Source organism: Heliconius melpomene, chromosome 3, assembly GCF_056956725.1.
Source record: "Heliconius melpomene rosina isolate 202511_hmr_F chromosome 3, ASM5695672v1, whole genome shotgun sequence".
NCBI classification, from domain to species: Eukaryota; Metazoa; Arthropoda; class Insecta; order Lepidoptera; family Nymphalidae; genus Heliconius; species Heliconius melpomene.
In genome coordinates this window covers 7,525,840-7,548,122 of record NC_140391.1, presented here as the reverse complement: position 1 = coordinate 7,548,122, position 22,283 = coordinate 7,525,840, and the positions used below count along the sequence as shown (strand labels likewise).

Sequence of the window (22,283 nt, the reverse complement as noted above, 5' to 3'; positions counted from 1 at the left end):
GACACCAGAGCGAAGAAATGGAAATATAAACGTAAATAAATATTTAACTTCCTCGAGTGGGGATCGAACCCACAACCGTCGCGTTACAGTCACACCATTGTGCCGCTGCGCCACGAGGGTGTCTATATAAATATACTTTTTCATTATTTTTATTTAAATCTAAATATATTTATATTTATTATTTTCAAAGACGTGAGAATATAATCCTTAACTTGTCATTTCATATGCCTTTATTCAATTATGCATATAAAAACAATACAAACCAAGTATCAAATCGGCAAAAACTTAACAAGCTACACTAATAAATTAGCAATATATGGCATCCGTCGTCTAGATACCATACCTTTTTTCATCACACATCATGATACCAATACCATAATTAAAATAATACATGTTTCACAAATTGCTGACCTTAAAACAATGCAATGGTAAAAATGAAACGGTAAAGTAAGTAAGGCCAATTATTACAAACCCGCATATCACTTTACCATTTAAAGGCGCTATATTGTTTTAATAAACTGGTAAAAACAAAGGGAATTCAAGAGTATAATCTATGATGAGGGACTGGAACATCTGCTTAAAGGAATCCGACATGTCGCATCTGTTCTAGAGTTCGTTTTTTAAAAAAATGCGCGTGAGTCGCTTTCAATTCACAACGGCAGATGTTATTTTATATAGGACCTCTACAGTTTTTATATTTAAAACCCTAAATGCATTTATTAAGGTATATTATAAAATTTTATGCTAGTAAGTTTTCCTAATTCATTTTTTTTAACATTTCGTATAAGATTATGACATAAAATTGGAAATTGCTTCTTAGTCTTGGTAGCGATGGTAGAAGATAACGGTAAATGGGTCATTACGACCCTTCCCCACGTAAACGATATGGGTAGCGATATATCTATCAAACGGTTCATAGCATTGAACTTTTAAGTTGCATCTATATAATAATAAGTTAATTTATAAAACCGCTAATGATTATGACAATATTTATATGAATTACACATTTGTTATTTATTTTATTAACCTATTTCTTGTCATAAAATAAGTGAAGGAATATTAAACATAACTTATTTGTCACTTTTTCTTTGCAATAACAACAAAATCAATCGAAAGTTAGAAAAAGAAAAATCTTTTAGAAGCACTATCTGATACAGACACAAAATAAGTATTTTCTCTATATGTATATTGAAATTCGTATGTTAATTTATTAGCGACAAAGCTTTTGTACGTTACAATTGAGAAAAATTAAATCAATCGGCCCAATGCGCCGTGTCGTATGTGTCTTCGAAAGACTTATTCCTTCGACCCTCAAATTTAGTAATTTAAGTTTTCCCCTCCGGATAGCATTTCATTTACCTCTTCAACCGATACGCTGTGTGGGACGGACTAATCTGGCACATAAAAGTTTATAGAAACGTCGATTTTATGTTTTTTTTAAATATATTTTTTTAGAAAATAGAAATTTTGCTACGTCGATTATTTGTTTTAATATTTTCTTATTGCATATAGCAAATTGAAATTGTTAATTATATGTACAAGTAAATACATTTTGAAAGACTAAACTTCAATTTAATTTTAAGTTTAATAAAAAAAATATATGTTATTAACTTTATATATCATATTATTTTGTTATTTTTTATTCAAATGCAATTAACACATTAATATCTTAATTAAGTTTATATTGGTATATAGCTATTAAATATAAACCATAAAAAATTACGAAAATTAGCTTATCTACTCTTTAAATTACTATTTAAATTAAATAAAAAAAATACAGATATTTCCAATCAAATGAAGTCTCAACAGAGCACCAGTGCCGATAATTCCCTCCATTGATTCGTAACGCCTCCCGCGCCACGCTACAATGCTCGCGGGCCCCGACATTTGCTATTGTTGTCTATACCCCGGGTTCACTCTATGTACTTTATTTATCACTATATATGTTACTTTATACTGATTTTATTTTTAAAAAATCTAAATATACTATACTTAGATAATTAATATAGTTTTAATTTTTTTTAATTCAAAAAGTTTACTGTAATTACTGTTAATTATATAATAAATAAATCTACATATATATGCTATTTCTTAATAAGTGAAGTCGCAACAAAGAAAAATAAGAAAGTAACTGAAAATATAAACAAGGTTATTTGTTTATAATATAGGTATGAGATAATACAAAGAAAAAACATTAATTTAACGAACATCTCAGTAAAGAAATATAACAAAACATGATAGAGGACAATAATGATAAGCTATACTTAACGCCGCGTTTTTCCACCAAATGGGAATCGAACCCACACCTATTCAATTGCATCACGACGACATAATTTGCCACTAAACTGACTAAATCGAATATAAATATATAACAACAGACGTAGGTGTGACGATTCAAACAAAAAAAAAACTGTTAATTAAAACATAAAAATGACTAAGCAAATATAAAATGGCAAACATAAATATTACCATATAAGGTTTAACTAAATGACTTGTTTCTGAGCTTACGATGTAAGAATTTAATCTGCCAGCTTATCGCTTGCCGCTTGTGTGGCCTCTGTATATGGCGCGGTCTGGTATGTTTACATCATTGTGGAACCTAAATTACTTAACAAATACCTAAGGAAACTTACTCATGCTACTATTATGAGTATGACACGAATACAGTACTAATTTAAGTGGAATTAATATGTATTTATAGTTTTTATATATAAGTAAGAAAATTGATAAGATTAAGGTCAAAAGTAAATATTCATCTAAAGAGTCATGGTCCGATATGGGGGGGGGGGGGGTCAATAAGCGGCTTGTGACTTTCCACTCGAGGAATTCGAAGATTTAATATTTTTCTTTCATAGCTCTGGTGTCGAGTCGCCGCCGCGTTGTTTTCCGCTACTTAATGCCTCCAGAAATATGCGGTAAGTGGAAAGAGGAGTGTCATAACACTAGGATCTCTCTGCCTAAACTGTTACACGCGGAATACAGCGTGACGCTGAAAAATTGTACTTAATTATTAAAGCAACATAGATTAAAGTAGGGGAGTATAAGTATGGCGATCTAATAAGTAGGTACTCGTATATAAATATATTATGCACTTTTACAAATGAAAATAATGACGTCCACGGTGCTGTAGGTCCAGGGCGTAGCTGTCGAAAGTAAACAATTATTTCCTTAGGGGTGAACGTTGAACTGGTTGCGAACTAACCGTAGGGTGCTTTTAGTGTTCATTCATAAGAAAGCTACTGATAATCGTATGATGATTATATAGAATTAGGTATTTGCTAAAAAAATATTTGTAAAAATATAAAGTTACCTAAATGTTTTATATTTCAAGAGTTTTCTTTGTGTTTCGCTAATAATTTACTCTTATGAATGTTTTTTTTTTGTCATAAAATTTTATTATGCTTTGAGTAACGGAACTACATATATGTATTTAAATTTTGTTAGGCAAAATGAAGAAAAATTACATATTTGATCTGATTTTCATTTTATATCTATGTGTAGGCATAATTTTTGCTTATCTATAGCGTTACAGCAGGAATTAATACATCTTCTAGCATTAATATTGTAATAATATTATTTAAGATATAGGTAAAGGGATTTTATATAAATAAAATAATTAATTATTTGGTAAAAAAATTCAAAAATTTTATTTAACTCCCTTTTAGGCTAAGGCCAAAAGTAAACTAACCCGGCGGGCAGGAATCGACTCACTGACCCATGAAGCGAAGAAAGGAAATTTTCTTCTAGCAAGGAAAACACAGTATAAATAACTCCATTGCCTACATCGCCTTATGACAAAAGAGTTATCGGTGCGTTGAAAACAAAAATGGCAAGCTGATTTATTACAATCCACGCGCTAGTGTGATTTGGACGGGGACTTTCGATGAAATCCTTGTAAAAGGTATTCTTATATTTTTTTGTGTTAAATTTATTTTTATATCTTAAATGAATTTGGTTTATTTTTGGAAATATTGCATGACAGTAAAATAAAAACAATATCTATGTCTTAGGAGGGCTATGTCATAATTTTCGTTAAAATAATTTTAAAGTTTTACATTTAGCATGGCATACAATAATGTATTAAATATATTATTATAAATGTAAAATAAAATATTATTTAATTTTTACTTTTAACGTAAAGGGCATTTAATTAACATTATTTTCAAATTAGTACAAATTGTTTTCCATTTCGTTAATTTCCTAAAATCCCCAATCCCAAAATCTAGAAATCAATCAATTAGATAATAAATCGTACACCGATATCGAAGATTCCAGAGTAAATGAAACTAAACTCGATATTGGATGAATAATTGTCTCCACTGCCGGTACGGGTACCGCCCGGATGCTACAGATTTATACACCCGGCCCGGTCTGTACCCGGGATAACCACTAACTTGAGAACTCGTACAACGTGTTAACATTTGTAGTATACAATCATTGTTAGTTATAAGTTAATTTTAGATCTGTATTTATGTAACTGTAATATGAATGTATCACTTTCACGCTGTATCCCGCATATAGCAGTATAGGCAGAGGGAAGCTAGTGATAAGACCCTTCGTTTTCCACTTGCCGCCGAATTTTCGAAGTATTGCGTGTTGAGTGGCTAAACTCAACGCCACACGCCCCTAAGAAAATTTCAAAATATATATTTTTTTATGTTCACGCTGTATCCCGTACGTAGCATGGTAGGCAGACGCAATGTAGGAACCTAGTGTTAAAACCCTCCGTTGCCACTAAGACCGCTCCCCACTTTCTGCCGAATCCTGGAGATAATACCTGTTGAGTGGTGAAACTCACCGCCGCGTTTTATATTAGGTAAATATTTTCCTTACTCGAGTGGGAATCGAAGCCATAACATATCCCTGGCTAGAATTACTAAACAACATATATAATTACGATAAACCAAAGAAGTTCTTCAACATACAACTACAACTTCATGTATTAGCTAGTAGTCGAAGAGTCAGTCGGTACATGATGTCCGCCTTGAGGCCGGATTTATGGTGTGGAAACGTCATCGGTCCCATGTTCGAATATAAATCATATGTTTGCTTAGCGCAGACGACTAAATTTCTCGGATGTGAATGCTTGAATTGTCTTTGTATTTATGGCTTGGGGTGTAATTGTTTGAAGCCTGAATGTTTACTCGACAATGTTTTGATAGTACGTATGTATACGTACCTACATATATGTATGTTTATGGCTTTGTTGGTATGAATTGAGGTTAGCTTTTAGTCTTTATTATTCTACTAGCGACTTAAACGCGGCTTCGCCTGCTTAATTGTGATCAAATCATATAACTGTTAACATATTCAACTAGATTTCTTAATGTAATTATTTTTGTAGATAGGTACTTATATGTGCTATGATAAGGAAGAACTGAAGAATTTAATATACATTTAAACCTTCTTTCAGAAATCGAACCTATGTAGAAACTCAAGATAGATACTCGAACAAGTAAAAATTTTACAATCAAGCCGTAATGGCGTTGTAATACGAATTTATTGAATAGAAAACATATTTTTTATTAAATTGTGTCAATCTTATTATTCTAAAACTTTGCCGAATTCTTTCATTCATATTCACAGGTAAGCCAATTGTTTAAATAGCAATGAAATAAAAGAATTGGGGCACTTCCCGTAGGATTTAAAATTTACGAGTTGTATTGTCTCTATTATGCAACAACAAAACAAGAGAAGAGAAGGCCGTCAGGTATGTTTACGTCAATCTAAATTTGCATGACGTTAGAAGCTTTCACTTTTATTGTCACGAGTCAAATACAGTAGTTGATGCATTAAAGTATGACGAAAAAAAATCTACTTGTATTATATTAAAAAAATATCGCAATACCAAACTATTTTTATGTTTGGCATTTAGTAGTGCTTATGATTTTAGCTATTTTCAGCAAAATAAATAATATAAAAAAAAAATCTACTTGCATTCAATTTTTTTCTTTATACTCGTACCTATGTATGTAAATATTTTTAGTCATCAATATATTAAATAATTAAATAATTCGAATTAAATTCGAATAAAAATTTAATAAAAATAACGAATCAACTAACAATTTCATAAACATTAAACTTAAAAATTTAAATACAATTTCTAAATAAATCGTAGATGTATCCTGAAATCAAATATCTAATATTAAAGTAGCGCCATCTACACAAATCGTCATGAAACACTTAGAGCTTTCGTGAAACCAACCCCTAAAGACTTTGAACGTAAAGTTTGCACCCCTGCGCCGCCCTTACACACTCCTGTACGAACCTTTTCAGTACTAAATACATCACGCCATCTCTGGGATGGCGCAGGAACTTCTAAAATAATTCGTAGTTCACGAATTCTCCGCAACACCAGCGCCCTACGGAGCTTTTGAATGAAATGGAAATATATTACGAGAAACATATTTTAAGGTTGAGAAAATAGAGTTGTTTTTGGTATACTGAGATTGCGGTGGCGTTGGGCAGAGTATGCAAATGATCGTGCCATTACATGGTAATTTATTTGAAACGAATGACCACTCTGCGGTGTAGTGCATCGAGCGCTGAACGTTTATATGGGGACCCTGACCTTCAATTTATAGCTGAGAGCCGTTAAACGCTCTTTTACGTAACAGCTGTTGTGTCTCGCGTGATGCTTGGGCACACTGACCTCGTTTATACGAACTTTCACCCGTTTCTTCGTTTGTTTGAACATACCTACGCTAGTTCTAATTGATAATTCGTTATCGAAATGCGATCAAAGTGTATGGAAGTCTAATGAACTTGAAAAATATATAGGCTTTTTAGAATTTTAAACATCAAAATATATATAGAATGAACAATTATTATACTTATTATTATTATAAAGTTCTCATTCATCAACTCATTGAATAATATTAATAAATATATTTTACAACGACAATAATAATTGAACGAAATTATTCCGCACGTTTCTTTTATGGTCAACTCTGATTGAGATCACGTATGGCGTTCGAACAAAGTCTTATACAGTTACACTGGATTTATGAATTGGAATAATATATTTGCAGGTGGCGAGATTTATGAAGACAGAGGCACACGGCACTTCTCAGTGTTGTTAGCTAATGAAAGAAACTAAGAAATATTACATACAGAAAATATTTCTAAGATTGCTTACAATTAAAAATAATTAACATTATCTATCCATATATTACATAAAAAATATTAAAAAAAATAACAACACGGAATGTGTTTCAAAAGATAAAAATCCGACAAATTATCCAATTACAATATTTTAAGCGTAATGACTATAGGAGCTGGCAGCTTGTAGCTATTAAATCATAATTCTTGGCTATGCACATACCGCCATGATGAAAATACGCGCCAAAAGCGATGCCTTCCAAAGCCTACTTGGAAATGACATAAACAACGAAAGAAATCATGTTTTTTTTGCACCCAAGTCACCTGTCAAGTACGTGTCGACGCGACAGCTATACACTTAAATTGGACATCATCGAGGATATAGTGCGGTTTGTCAGAATTGTACACTAGTAATGAGATCAATTAAGACGTGGAAAGCGTGATTGTCAACTTTATAATGAAATGGAACGAGTAAATGTAAGTTTTAATTAAAAATGACACTATCTTACTCGCCCAGACATATCTTAAGGTATTCGAAGGTTTTGTGTCTTGTTTAATTCCCATCTGGAGATATCTTTAATATTTACATTACCCAGGTTTGATAAGAGTAATAGCGGTCCTCAGAATGAATTTAGTACTAAGTTCTTTGATCCTTAAAAGCAATTCTAAATTATCTTTTAAATATGTCCTCTTAGACAAGTTCCGGAGACAATAGAGTCAAATGTTATAGTTGTATATTACAATAGTGGTATCGATTATAATTTGCGTGCGATGTGGGGTGCGATAGGGTGTAAGGCGACATGTTAGCGACAGGACTCTCCAATCGGCGACGCGATCGGCGCTTGCGCAGCCATACAATACTATCTGAGCTGCGATCACGACATGCACTCTCGCACCATTACGATTGGTCCGCCTGTACCTACTCCGGTTATTAGCTATTTTCAATATTGTACCTTTAATTCTTCACGTAATTTTCTAAGGAAGGAATCGTATTCAACAGGTTCTGGAAAACTTAACATGACAGCCAATAAGATAGTGTTATCTTGCGATAAATGCTAAACGATTTTCAGTTGGTTGGGTTATTTTAATCCGATGGTTCAAGTCGCTTATTGATTTTCATTGATAATTTATAATTTTTTCTTGCAAATTAAATTTGTGACTAAAATGAAAGGCTTCACTGAATTATTAATTAGTTCCTAATAAGATATATTATTTCCATATTGTGTAAGTTCAAACTTTGCCTCTATCGTTTGGTCATAAATCACCAGTAACAAGTAGAGTAATTCTATTGGCGCCGTCCCAATGATTCTACATACATATATACGTCTGTATAGCGTACACTTTTCTGCAAAATTTTTAATTAAGTTTAATTTTAAAAAAACCTTCAAAATATTTAATATATAAATACTTTTTATTTCCAGAGTCATTTAATTTCATTGTAATATTAAATACTGACTGGAATTCTAATATTTAAGAAAAAAAACCAAGTTTGTTATAAGTTTCGCAAATTTTATTCGTCAATGTCGGAAGACAGACATAAATCTACACTTCAATTCGATTATAAAGATAGGCTACCTATGCAATTGAGAGAAATTTGAACGACTAAATTTCAAGTTAACGAAATTAGTTATTTACATTAAACTAAATGTTTAACATTTAACAACTCTAGCACGTACTGGCACTATAATAGATTTGTCTGAAGTAGAAAGTGCTTGGCACCTACGACGATCACAACGCAACATGCGTGATCTCGTTAAATCTGATCTGGGTTTTCCACAGCTGTATAAGAAACTAATACAAAAAAAAATACCAACGTAGAACCTAAGTTGTAGTAAATAAGAGAAGTTAAGCTAAAATCTCTGATACGTTTTTTTTCCCAATGAAAAACATATCAATTTAACATTTTTTTTTCGAAAAAGTTACTATTCCCAAAAAACTAAAGCTTATTCGATAACACGATTTTAAATTTGAAAAAAAGGCTTTTTATATTTGAAATGGATTTATTTCAAATAATGTGAATTCCCTATTTGTGTATGTAAATAATTAAATGTTAGTTTCTCTCACGGTACCTGCCAAATGACACTACGTGTAAGCTGTAACAAGACAAGAAGCGAACAACTCTTGCCATAGGTAATTGAACAAATGCCAATCAAAATCATCCACCGGAACAAATCCTTCACGAGAAAACCAATTTATAGAAACAATAGACATTTATTTAAAAAATATGTTAAATTAAAGATATAGGAATTAGATATGAAAATAAATCTGATTTTAAATTATTTTCAAATTCTGAAGGTATTACGTTTAGCTACCAGAGCCAGTAAATAAAAATGATAAATATTTCCTCGAGCGGCAATCGAATCCACAACCTATTACACGCCATTGCCCCTGCGCCATGACTCGTCTCAGTCATCAATATACTAAAAAACAAATTGAACCAGACCAAGAAAACGTGTTAGAAGTCAACGTCAATCTAACGCAAAGCCCAAGCGAGGTGTTTAATGATGCTATAATTTGCATAGCAGCCCCGCGGTGAAAACTCACGCTATTCTCACGTCCGTCCGCGTCCGCGCCGGCCGCTGCCTTTTACAGGCAACTTCTTGTTATACCAATTCGTGTGCGAAATATTTCTTGTATTATAAATTGTTATATTTTGTATGTAAATAAATAATAATATGAGATATTTTATTTATCCCGCATGGGACCGGGAGACTAGCGTTAAGATACGTCACTTCCCATTTTCCACTGAATTCTGGAAGCATTGTATGTTGTGGCTTAACTCAACGCCCCAACACCAGAGTGGAGAAATGTAAATATTAAATATTTTATTTCTTCGAATGGGAATCGAACCCACAAACTATCGCGTTTACATTCACACACTTGTGCCCCTGGGCCAGGACTGGCCTCAATTTAAGAATTGTTTACAAAAATCCCACCGCTTTCCATCATCGCTATTTGCTCAAATATAAATTTGTTGTTAATCGGAGCTTACCTTTATAAGCTTGAAAAACGGCTCTTATATTTTAGCACTCGGTAGCAAAAAAATACCTGAAAAAAAAAAGAAGAAACAGGTGTAACAAACGAAATAAGCCATAAACATATAAACGATATCATTAACGTAGGTATAACAAATTGAAAAATGCATGGAATCAATTAGGCCGAACCGCCTCAACCGGGGTACCAGTACCAGTGGGTGAACGTGGGTACCCGGTACACCCCCGGCGCACAATCTGACATTTATGACTGCCATAAAAACACTCAAGTAGTGACTTTTACTACTTGTTTAGTGTACATAAATGTCTTTGCCTTACCCGCGCTCAACGTCGCCCGTATTTAAAAGCGCACTGTTTCGTGCAGTTCTGTTCCTTTTCCCCCCTTTTTATTTACTGTTATGCAACTGTATAATGCTTTGGTTACTTTTCAACGGCGATTTATGGTCGTCGCGTTTTGTCTTTATTTTACCGCTGCGAGAACATACTTGTTTTAGTTTGCCGATGTTTATAGAGTAATAAATCGGTGGATACATTTTGGACTGTTGCGGACGCCGTCGCAACAAATTGAGATAAAAATTTTGTATGCGGAACTTTTGTATTCTTACAGTTATCGCTATTAAAAAAATTAGCTTCACGCTGTCTACCGAACACAGAAAGGTAGGTAGAAAGAACTAGTGTAAAGACACTCCGTTCCCCACTTTCAAAGCACGTTTTCGAAGCATTGCATGTAAAGTACAGTTTTAACATCGAGCTTTTACCTTGATGCCAGAGCATTTTCGAAGCATTGCATGTAAAGTACAGTTTCAACATCGAGCTTTTACCTTGATGCCAGAGCATTTTCGAAGCATTGCATGTAAAGTACAGTTTCAACATCGAGCTTTTACCTTGATGCCAGAGCATTTTCGAAGCATTGCATGTAAAGTACAGTTTCAACATCGAGCTTTTACCTTGATGCCAGAGCATTTTCGAAGCATTGCATGTAAAGTACAGTTTCAACATCGAGCTTTTACCTTGATGCCAGAGCATTTTCGAAGCATTGCATGTAAAGTACAGTTTCAACATCGAGCTTTTACCTTGATGCCAGAGCATTTTCGAAGCATTGCATGTAAAGTACAGTTTCAACATCGAGCTTTTACCTTGATGCCAGAGCGACGTAATGTAAATATTCATCATCATCATCATCATCAACAGCCATATTTTGTCCACTGCTGGACATAGGCCATCCCCAATTCTCGCCACCACACTCGATCCTCAGCTCTTCGGAACCATCCGCTTCCCGCCAACCTCTTTATGTCGTCGGCCCAATGTAAATATTAGTAAATAATAATTCATTCCCTCGAATGAGAATCGAACTCACAACCATCGCGTAACAGTCACACCCTTGTTCCCCTGCGCCATGACGACCTCATCATCACAATGGGAATCGTAAATCAAAATTAAAAGACAGCCACGTACCATTGAACGTTGTAGTGTTATCTTGATGATGTTAACAACAATTACAAAATTAAGGCACTAACAGCTATTAATATTCGAGGGACGTATCATATACCTACATATATCCAACCTTAAGGAAAGGTGGGTTATTGATAGTGTACCGGAAACGACCAGTGACCAGTTTAAATTGTAATCGTAATAATTTTTATCAGATGACATTTAATTTACATTATTTATGACTTAAAACGTTTTTCAAGATATTACTTTTAAATTACAAATTTATTATCAGATTAAGACTGTTTTTAACGTCTATTGTTTATTTAAAGAGTTATTTAACAAAAAGTAAATACAAATTCGCGATTATCGAATATAATAAACATGTACTTCCTTTCTTTTTTACTAACTACGTGATGAGCATACTCAACTATAGAATTATAAATTAGTATAATAAAAAAAAACTCAGTAAAATTGAAGTGAGCGCTGTTATCTAAGTTTTCGGATAGCGAAACGTTTTATACCATTGTCGTTTTTGTTACATTAAGTAATGGCCTATATGTTTTAATTTTATTAATTCTAGTACCTAATAAAAAGTAAAATTAAAAAGAAAGAAGGAAACGAATGGTCTAAATACTAGATTCCCTCTGTTTACCTATCTATATGCGGCGAAAAGAGAGAAGCTGAAAAAAAAGAAAGTGTGACTTACGTATAGCAGTATAAGGAGGAAATCCATGCATAGTGTTAAAAAATCGTATATCGTATAATCGTATATCGTAAGTTTTAAAAATTCGTATCCAAAAAGCTTATATGGAAATATATAGAAAAATATTTTATAAACAGCTACTTATATGCTAACAGCAAACAAAAATGTCTAAATTTGAAGTTAATTACCTGTAAACTTCTCGAGAAAAATACTTCGCAATTAGCTAAGTAAAACAATAAAGCAGTTAGTAGTTACAATTTGACATATTTATATTATAATACACATTCCTTTAGAATATTAACAAAGTGAAATTAGCATTTATATATAGTGAGGAATTTCAAACAAAAGGCAAAAATTATGTTAAATTATAATTTTATAAATATTACTATACCATTATAATTATGTAAAATAAAAATCAGCTTTAAGCTGTATCCAGCACACAGCCAAGGGACGCAGAGGAAACCTAGTGATAAAACACTCCGTTCCCCACTTTTCGCCGAATTTTTCAAGACTGAGGCGTGTGTGTGTGTGTGTTTTGAGTGTCTTGAGTGGCGGAATTCAACGCCGCAATTTGTCTTGTTGCCAGAGCGAAGAACTAGTAATATTAATGGTGGAGTGAGGATCGAACCCACAACCAGTGGCATTTATAGTCACACTTGGTGCTCCTACGCCACTACTGGTCTCCATATAATTAGATATACATATTATTCTAAAAGAAAAACAAACTAACAAGTCACGTTTATAAAATAAACTAATGAGTGATTCATTTTAATTAGTAAGCTTAGTTCACCTTAGTTTCGTATTCAGTGACCACGCTAGGTTTACGATGTTAGGTATCAAGAAGCCCACCCGCGAGCTGTGACGCTATCTAAATACTAGGTGGCTAAATTATATGAAGAATATAAATTTTAGATAGCGGAACGGCGTACTATCTATATTTTTATTGTTTTTTTCATCCTGTTTATATTTGTAGAAATAACCCAAGTAATAGGTATGTCTATAAAATTTAAAGATTTCATTTGATTTCCCTGGGATTCCATCATTAGATCGTGCCGGTGGTAATGGTATTACCATTCTAAATAAAAAAAAAGATCTTTAAAAAGCTGTTTATAAATGAAGGGAAGGAGATGAGAAGTCGAGGGACATTCACATGTGGGTATATAAAAATACATTTGTCGAATATAGAAAAGATCTCCTTTGTCAAGTGGGTTAAACAATAAGTAAGAATTTTAAAAAAATATTAAGCGAATTGAAAATTAACTGAGTTTTTAAAAAAAAACACTCCATCCATCCGTATGTGACTTTATTAGGAAAGACGAAGCAATTGCTTATTCTATTGCCACGATATATAAAAAGTATAGTAGCGAAATCAACCCGCATTTTCTCTAATCAGGTCCAAAAAGCATGTCGGTATATTCTATATTTATATGAAATTTTTATTCATTTCTGTAGTTCCATGGATTTGTCTTAATTACGCTGCCTGTATCGCTATATAGTAATAGGATTATAAATATTGGAAAAGAAAACTAATGGCTATGAAAAAGTTTGTTTTTTGACAAAAATAGCTAGATTTCAGCTGACTTTTCGTATAATAGGAATAAATCAAATACAAAAAAGTAAGGCGTCGAAAAATTCGGCGGAAAGAAGGAAACGGAGTGTCTTAACACTAGGTTCCCTATGCCTACCCTGCTGTGCAGAGTACACCTACCGCAGATTTTGATTTTTTTCAAATCAGTAAAACAACTATCTATACAGTGGCTCAGGGTTCTACTAAATTTAATTTTCAGCTTACGTATTTCAAATACTTATATACGTCTTACTTTGCCGTCTATATAAATCGAAGAAACGATATATAAACATTCCTAAACTTCCCAGCTACCTAATACCAAATGAATAAGCGTATAACAGATATATAGGAGCATGTCACATAGACAAAATGGGGTCACCTTTGAACCAAGACCCAAATCCTCCTCCTGCTTGCTATGCCCCACGCAGCTTGTTTACTTCCCGCCAAACAAAACCAAAAGAAAGTCCTTGCATACCATAGTAATATATTCATCCGCAACTGGTTTGTTTTCGCTACAAATTAGACAATTAAGAGTCTTTGTGTGACTCTAAATCTATTCAATTAAACCTGAGTACGCCTCGGTCACCTACCGCGGTGATTTTTTCATAATATGTATGCTACGTGCGAAATGGGTTGACATTTTGCATATCAATGCGTTAACTAATACAAATTGATGGAAAAGGTTCGCGGTTGTCGATCGACGAATTTGAAGGTGTGACCGGGGATTTTGAAATTATTCTAATGTAACATGATTTACGACTCCATCCTGGAATAACGGATTGGTGAATTAGTGATGTGTTGGAATTTTTGTTTTGGATTTTAACTTGTAATTTGTATGTAGGTATAATAAATTAGGCATGCTTTTGGACTTTGAAGTTTTTTGTTTTGCTCTAAAATTGCTATGTAAATTAACAAATACTTTATTTAGAATATAAGTTAATATTGAACGATTTGTTTTTGCTGAAATAAAATGTATTACGCTGCTTCTGTTACTATCAGCTATTGCCTTATAGTATTATAACTACAATAATATAACACTTTGCTAATAATTATTCTTTTAGTTTAAAACCCTGTTGTACCAACATATTTAATCATAAGTAAAAAATAAAAAACACGTAATTATACAGTTAAATGAAGCGTTACTTTTCAACAATGTGTTTTTAATCTTTTTACTGCAGCAAAGATAAAGGAAGATTAAGCTTTTATTACCAATCAATCAATATTGATTGAGCTTTCTTTAGTGTATTTCCTTCGTCTTTTATAAAAAATCTCAATAATTGCCTTATTTAAAAGTACATATTTGCAATTATGTAAATTTCTATCCTGCATTACCCTCTTTGAATCCGCTCGAGTGTGTGACGTGTTGTTAGGTGTTGTATATAAGCATTTCTCGCCATAGTTATCATACTCGTAGAAGAAAAGAAAAGTAAAAAAAATGTCTTAAATCGTATTAAATAATAATATTATCGCATAAATTTCACATATAAATGACTATATAATTAGTTAAATTTAGTAATAAAATAGCTAGAAGTTGGTTTACTGGTTTAAAAAGATTTTTTTCTATAATATTTTTATTTATTGTACAGTAGTTTTCTCTATTAATAAATAAAGTAACTAGGCTATTTCAATATTATCTTTTGATTTTTAAATATACAATTACAAACCCTGTGGGGAGTATTTCAATATAAAATTGTTTTTTAACATTTCTATATCAACGCACGAGACCAGCGGGCGATTGAATATTTATGAAATGTAATCGAATTTATAAATACTTAAAGATTATATTACAGTATTTAGTAGATACTTTAATACTATGTTTATAGATGTTACCGACGTTACAGTCGTACTCAAAGACGTTAATTATAATTTAAGTGACATTAAATAGATAAACGTATAAACATATGATTATTCTAATTTGAAATCGGTTAAGTCGGTATTATCTCAGTGTTTTGATTATATGTTGATATGAATAAAAAGTACCTAATAAGAAAAATATAGTTTTATATTAATTGAAATATATTATAGGCAAAATATAGGAAATGATTTTCAAAATAAAATTTTAAAGCACAAACTTTAAAATTAAACAATCCGAACACATCCCAATAACATATCATACGCCATTGCCATCGTAAATATTTGGCGACATCTTTCCAAAGGTGATCGCCATCAATCATCATCACCGCCACCCACCATCCCCCCTACGTGGCTTTGCCAAACTCTGATATAAATGTTAATTAGAGAGTGTCGAAATTATTAATTGCCTCTCCCATCACTCGTTACACATGCAGATTGGAATGCTAACGAATGATTAACTATGGATGTTTCGATTGTACTAATATCGCGGATAGATTGTGGTTGTTATATCCTAGCTAGTATTTACCTACATATTTTATTAGGATTAACTAAAGTATTTTTTGTAAAATTTATAATTTTAACATGTCTATTATAAAACATATAACATATTATTATGTGAAAATACGAAAAGTAAGTATGAAAAATCTAATAAAAACATTAAATTAGCTACATTTTGTATCCTGCATATAGATAGGCAGAGGGAACGGAAGTGTTAAGACACTCCGTTCCCCACTTTCCCCCGAATTTTTCGAGACATGGATAAATAGGATAAATAGGACATTATATATCACATTATTACGATTATTAATAGGTAGTTGTTAAAAAGTTGATGCCCACATAAATACCAAATGAAATTGCGGAATCATTGCAATATTTGTATAATATACAAATTAAGTATTAAAATCTTTATACTTATCTAATGGAAAAATATATGAACACCCAAATATACTTTATATTTTAAATTATAATAATATGTATAAGAGAAACATTGTTTATTATTTATTCGTCAGTCGCTGACCTCGTTTAGGAGGTATGTACTAATATATGTTAGTAAGTAAATCATTTTCGGCTGTTTGTGTCCATTAGAGACATCAATATTCAATAATACAACCGTTAATAATAATAGAACAGTAAGGTGACGCGTGATTTACATATATATGAATACTTTAAACACACCGATAAGCCGGAAAGTACAGTTTTGTTGTACTCGGTAAACTTTTGTATGAAGTAGCAATGTAAAAGCTCTATTTTTATAAAGATTTGTGTATACAAAATGTAAATTCTACAAAATAGGTATTTTCTACAAAATTTCTATATCGACCATTAAATAAGGCTATCCAGGTGCAGGCCCATAGCGTGTTATATTTCTTCGCGCAGCGGTAAGTTCTGCCACTCAACACGCAATGCCTCAAAAAATTTTAAAGTGGGTAACAGAGTGATTTAACACTAGGTTCCATCTGCCTATCCTATTATATGCGGAATACAGCGTAAAAAAAAATAATAATACTTTATAGTCATCGGTAAGTTTGTTTATGAAAACCTTCTTTTCTACACTAACCTGATCAAAATTACAAATATCTAAAGAATTTAAATTCTCACAAACAAGACGGCAACCTAGCAAAAAAAATAACAAAATATAGTGTAAATTTTTATTAAGTATAATTAAATTACCATAAATGATATTCATAATTTGTTTCCCAAAGAAAATAAACATAAATATGTGGCAACATCCATATATAATATACATAAAATGAATAAAACATGAAATTATTCAAAAAAGAAATTATTCGTTTCTTCAAAAATGTCGAATGCACTTTATACAATTAATTATGTATTCAACCGATCATTTGTTGACACCTTATAAAATACACCATAAATAGAGTTCTATGTGAATAAAAACCATGGTTTTACCACAAACTGTCAGTCAACGGATAGTAGGTGCTATCTGTATTTATAAAAAAGTGACAAATTGGCCATTTATCTATAATTATACTATAAAAGTATGTTTATTATTTCTTGTAGGCTACCGTGGCGCAACGCCTGTCATTAAGCGAAACGGTCTTGGGTTCGATTACCGCTAGGGAATTAATTATTTTGACTTCTTCGCTCTGTTCTCAGCTTTATTAAGGCAAAGCTCGACTTTGACATCTGCCAGTCAATATGCAATGTCTCAAAGAAAAAGAAAGTGGGGGAAAGCATGTCATAACGATAGGTTCCCTCTGCCTCCACTGCATTATATATGCACGTTAATCGTATCATATAATCGTTCTTAGTTTAACTTCAGTTTCTGAAAAAATATATTCAGCTATCAATAACTTAATATAGGTTATTCAAACGTAATCGACACTATTAAAACTTTTTATGAAGAAATGTATACAGATTTACTTAAATTATTATTTATTTAATTATAGACATAGTATTGAGCTGTATGCTTTTCTATAAAACGTATAAAAAATTTGAGTTTGAACCCGCAAAAACAATTGCCAACAATTTTGAACACTAAGCCATCCAAGCTGTTAACATCTCTGTATTGTAGTTCTGAATTTCACAGAATGATTTTTTTATATCTTAAGACTGATTCTTGTATATGAGTTAAACAATAAACATAAACTTATATTTTAGGGTTTTTTATTGAAACAAGATGGCATTTTAACAAGCTTTTATACGTCGTAATTCGTCGTCGCTTTAATACGTCATTTAAGGAAAATTTACTGTTCAAAAGAATATTAGTATTAACATTTATTATTTCAGCTTTTTGTTTCACATATTAAATAATTCATACGAAACCCAATTTAATACTTCGACATCGATAAAAAAAATATTCATTAATGATTATTATTAAGTTATCTATAACGTATTTGCACATAGCAGGATAGGCGTTGCCTCGTTACCGAGCTTTTGCCTCGACACCAGAGCGAAGAAATGAAAATATAAATTTAAATAAATATTTCGAGTGGAAATCGAACCGAGAACCAATTGATTTTACAGTCACACTTTGTGCCTTTGAGCGACGACTGGCCTCAATTATGTCAAAAAATGTAATATATACCATACTTCCAAAACATACATCACATACAAATATAACTTTCGGAATCGTAAAAATACTTCCCGGAAGCTAATCGATGTTCACTCTAGAACCACGGAGCCCTACATTAAAATTCACCGATTGCACCAGGAGTTATCACGTATCCAATAGAATAGAGCCATAATGTTTTATGACCCCTTGTGCTCCTTACTCGTCGTAGTTCGGTGTTCGAATGCTAAATAAACATATTGACAGTATCGACGGAATCAAAACATACTACGCAGGATATTAAGCTGCCTATCCTTGATATTGTATTCTGAAGAGTTTGAGTTGAGGTTAAAGTTTTTTTTTTTAATTAATGAAGTTTTTGAAGCAAATTAGTTGGAATTGCTGGTGTGCTTGGGCACAATAATTATTGATTGTGAAGACTTTATATTATTACTAGTGGGCCCGGACGTCGCTACGCTCGCTTGAAATATACGATTACTCATTAAGTATATTTATGAAATTATTTTCGGTTTTCAATAGAATTTGTAAGAAAATATAAGCCTAAATACTTAAAATAAGTTAATAAAGAATAATAAGTAGAGATTTATTATTAGAAAAAATATCTGAGTAACCGAAATGAACAAACAAGTTAAGTAGTAAGTAAGTTAGTAAGGAAGTAAAAGTAACTAAAGGAAATTCTTAATATTCGAAAAAGTTTGCCGTGCGCGCGTACTAAACATTTTTCTATATTAAATAATTATTAATTTATGCGAACAATATTTAATAAAATCCCAAATTATTATAATTACGATATTTTATGTGTATAACATCGGTATAGATAACCGAACTGAGATAAATTAATTATAAGCAGCAAATAATTACATAAAAATTAACAGTAATTCGAAATTATATAAATTTTACAAAACCATTTAAGTCGTCTTCCCGTTCGCGTTGGTCATACTATACCGCACGTAGGCTAGGTCATTCCGAATCAGTGACATCTTAATTATACAGTAAACTATAATTTCCATCTAGATGAAATGCTAAAAGTGACTATTATATTTATTTTCATAAGGATGAATATCAAATTATAGAAATCATCTAATTTTTGTTAATGTATACAAATCTATATCGGCGCGCGCCATGTATGCATTAAGCAAACTCATTTTGGGTACCGTTTTCTTAAAACAACAAACTTTGCAAGCCGTTGCTTAGCAACGGTCGCATAGCGACGACTGTTATTAACATGGCGGAATAAATTGCATGTCAAATTAAAATATATTTTAATATATTAGTATATATCGACAATATTACAAATATAAGAAAAAAAAGTATCCTATGTTCATCCCGGTACTCTCTAGTATCTCTATATGAGTATTTTATCACAATTAAATAGGCGGTTTGGCCCTGATTGCGTAAAAGACAGACAGACAGACAGACAGACAGAGTTACTTTCGAATTTATAATATAGATATGGATATATTATGGAAAGTGGAGTGTATATCTCACAAAATGCTTGAGATTTATATTAACTGCTTTTTGAATTTTCGATTTAAATCAATGAATAAATTGCCGATTTACTGATTACCATTTATAAAATATTGGTTGGTGATGAGAATATTGATAGGTATATTATTGTAAGTACAAGTTATTTTATTTTTTTATAAGCATTACTAATAACACTTACCTATTTACGAGTACATACAAAAAAAACATTCTCGTGTTATTTAATTTGGAACTCTTTTCTCACTAAATATTATGTAAAGAACCACCGTATATTAGAGAAATATGGAAAAAGAAATGATAATATACTGCACAAAAAAGGACAAGATTTTATTATTTGCATACATAGTACTAAGTTAAAAGCTCGCTGAAAATAATTCTGTTTGACATATAACCTATACCTAAAATAAAAGTTATCTTACAATAAACACAAACGTGTTGAAGTGGCATAACGTTAATGCTAAGGTTATGGGTTCGATTTCCCCACTCTATCAAAACAAAGCGCTGCATTAAGTATATATAGCCTCATCACATAAAGTTTCCAATACTGATTGGACGCGGAGCGTGGAGTGTCTTGACAATAGATTCTTTCTATCTACCCTGCTATATGTGGAATAATTCATGCTAAAAACTCAACAATTAATGTTTTCCACAAAACAAAAAGAAACCACCAGATTAGGACATCCTCAATGGAAGGCAACCAGCATATGTTCAAGTGATTTTTCACGGCTGCGGAACCCGTGTCCAAAGGGCACGCAGCCCGGTGTTGCAATCACGATCCTCGATCACGACCAGCTCTTACTATTTAATAAACCACAGTAAACAAACAAAAACCATTCAATTATAGAACTTATACTAACAATTATAAAGCCCAACGCGAACGCAAAATTAAAACAGCACACTCCCATATGCACTAACACAAGCCGAACGTATAGAAATGAACGTTAAGTTAAAGGAGTAAGTGTGAAAACAAAAGCACATTTTAATTGGTAGGTTAGTAAAATGTCTCTAGACCGTGTCGCTACTAGCCGTAAATGCATTAAGTTTGTTTTAGAGATAATAATCATTGCGAATGCGAAAGCTTTGTTATTTCAGAGATAGAGATGTCGTCGGTGATTTATTTTTGGTCAACTTTTGTTGGACTTAATAGAAATAAAAGGTTCTATATGCTTGAATTTACAGCCAAGTTATATGGTACTTGGGAATCTTAAAGAGGATTTTAAGTAAGTAATATACAAAGATTTTACAGTCGCAACTTCTAGTTGTTTTAAAAAATGGTTAGTGGTATATGAGGTGTAATATTGGATAATGGGTTTAAATCTAAATAAAAGATTAAAGATTAAATGTAAAGAGCTCTCTTAATTTTTTCCGTCTACTCTTCATCATGGAGAAGACGAGTAAAAATAAATACAAGAGATAAACAAACAAGGAATGTTATCACTAAATAAATCAAATTAAGGTCACAACACATGACACTGCCCCGAGGTCTCTATTACTTTGCTTCTTAATAAAATTTAGATTTTAAGGCCTGATATGATATAAGTAAAAACATGAAATTCCAGATGATATACAAAAATAACATCAACCTTCCTAGAAAAGTGACTACCGGAGGTTCCCACGCGACAGTTCTTAGTAGTTACACTGCAACCATTAAAAACTAGTTTAAATAATATTTTGTCTACTTTATTATATTAACCAAGTTTATATATTATCTTGTTACATTTAACGACTACTGAATTACACGTGAAAGACGCCGTGACTGCTTAACTATAGTAATAATTCAACTTGAGAATTTACTTCAAGGAAGTGTTGATTTTTTTTAATATAACGCATCCATTTAATATATCAAATAACTTCATACTAATAGAAATGTTTATACAGCGTGTATAAAAGAAAAAATAAAAAATCACAAAAACACAATATACCTATATATAATACATTCCTTTCGTGTAATCGCCGAGTTATAAAAATAGGTACTATGAGTAAAATTGTATGAAAATATTTCATTATTAATATAAAAATTTAAAGCATTAACATAACATTTACATTTTCTACAAGTGCCATTGGCATTTCAAAGAAAAAATACAAGACTGTATCGAATAATTATACTTATTTTTC

The 22,283-nt window shown here is 31.9% G+C and overlaps 1 protein-coding gene across 3 annotated transcripts in view; it reads right to left on the bottom strand.

The window, feature by feature from the left end:
• Window positions 1–22,283, bottom strand: part of LOC146540009 (homeotic protein antennapedia-like) — a 156,232-nt gene that overhangs the window by 78,454 nt on the left and 55,495 nt on the right. For 2 of the 3 annotated variants that reach the window (XM_085207633.1, XM_085207629.1), the window contains exon 2: window positions 10,094–10,149. The exons of the other annotated variant lie outside the window; for it this stretch is intronic. The gene's annotated coding sequence lies outside the window, so the exon portion shown is untranslated. The remainder of the gene's footprint in view (window positions 1–10,093; window positions 10,150–22,283) is intronic. 3 annotated transcript variants of the gene reach the window in all.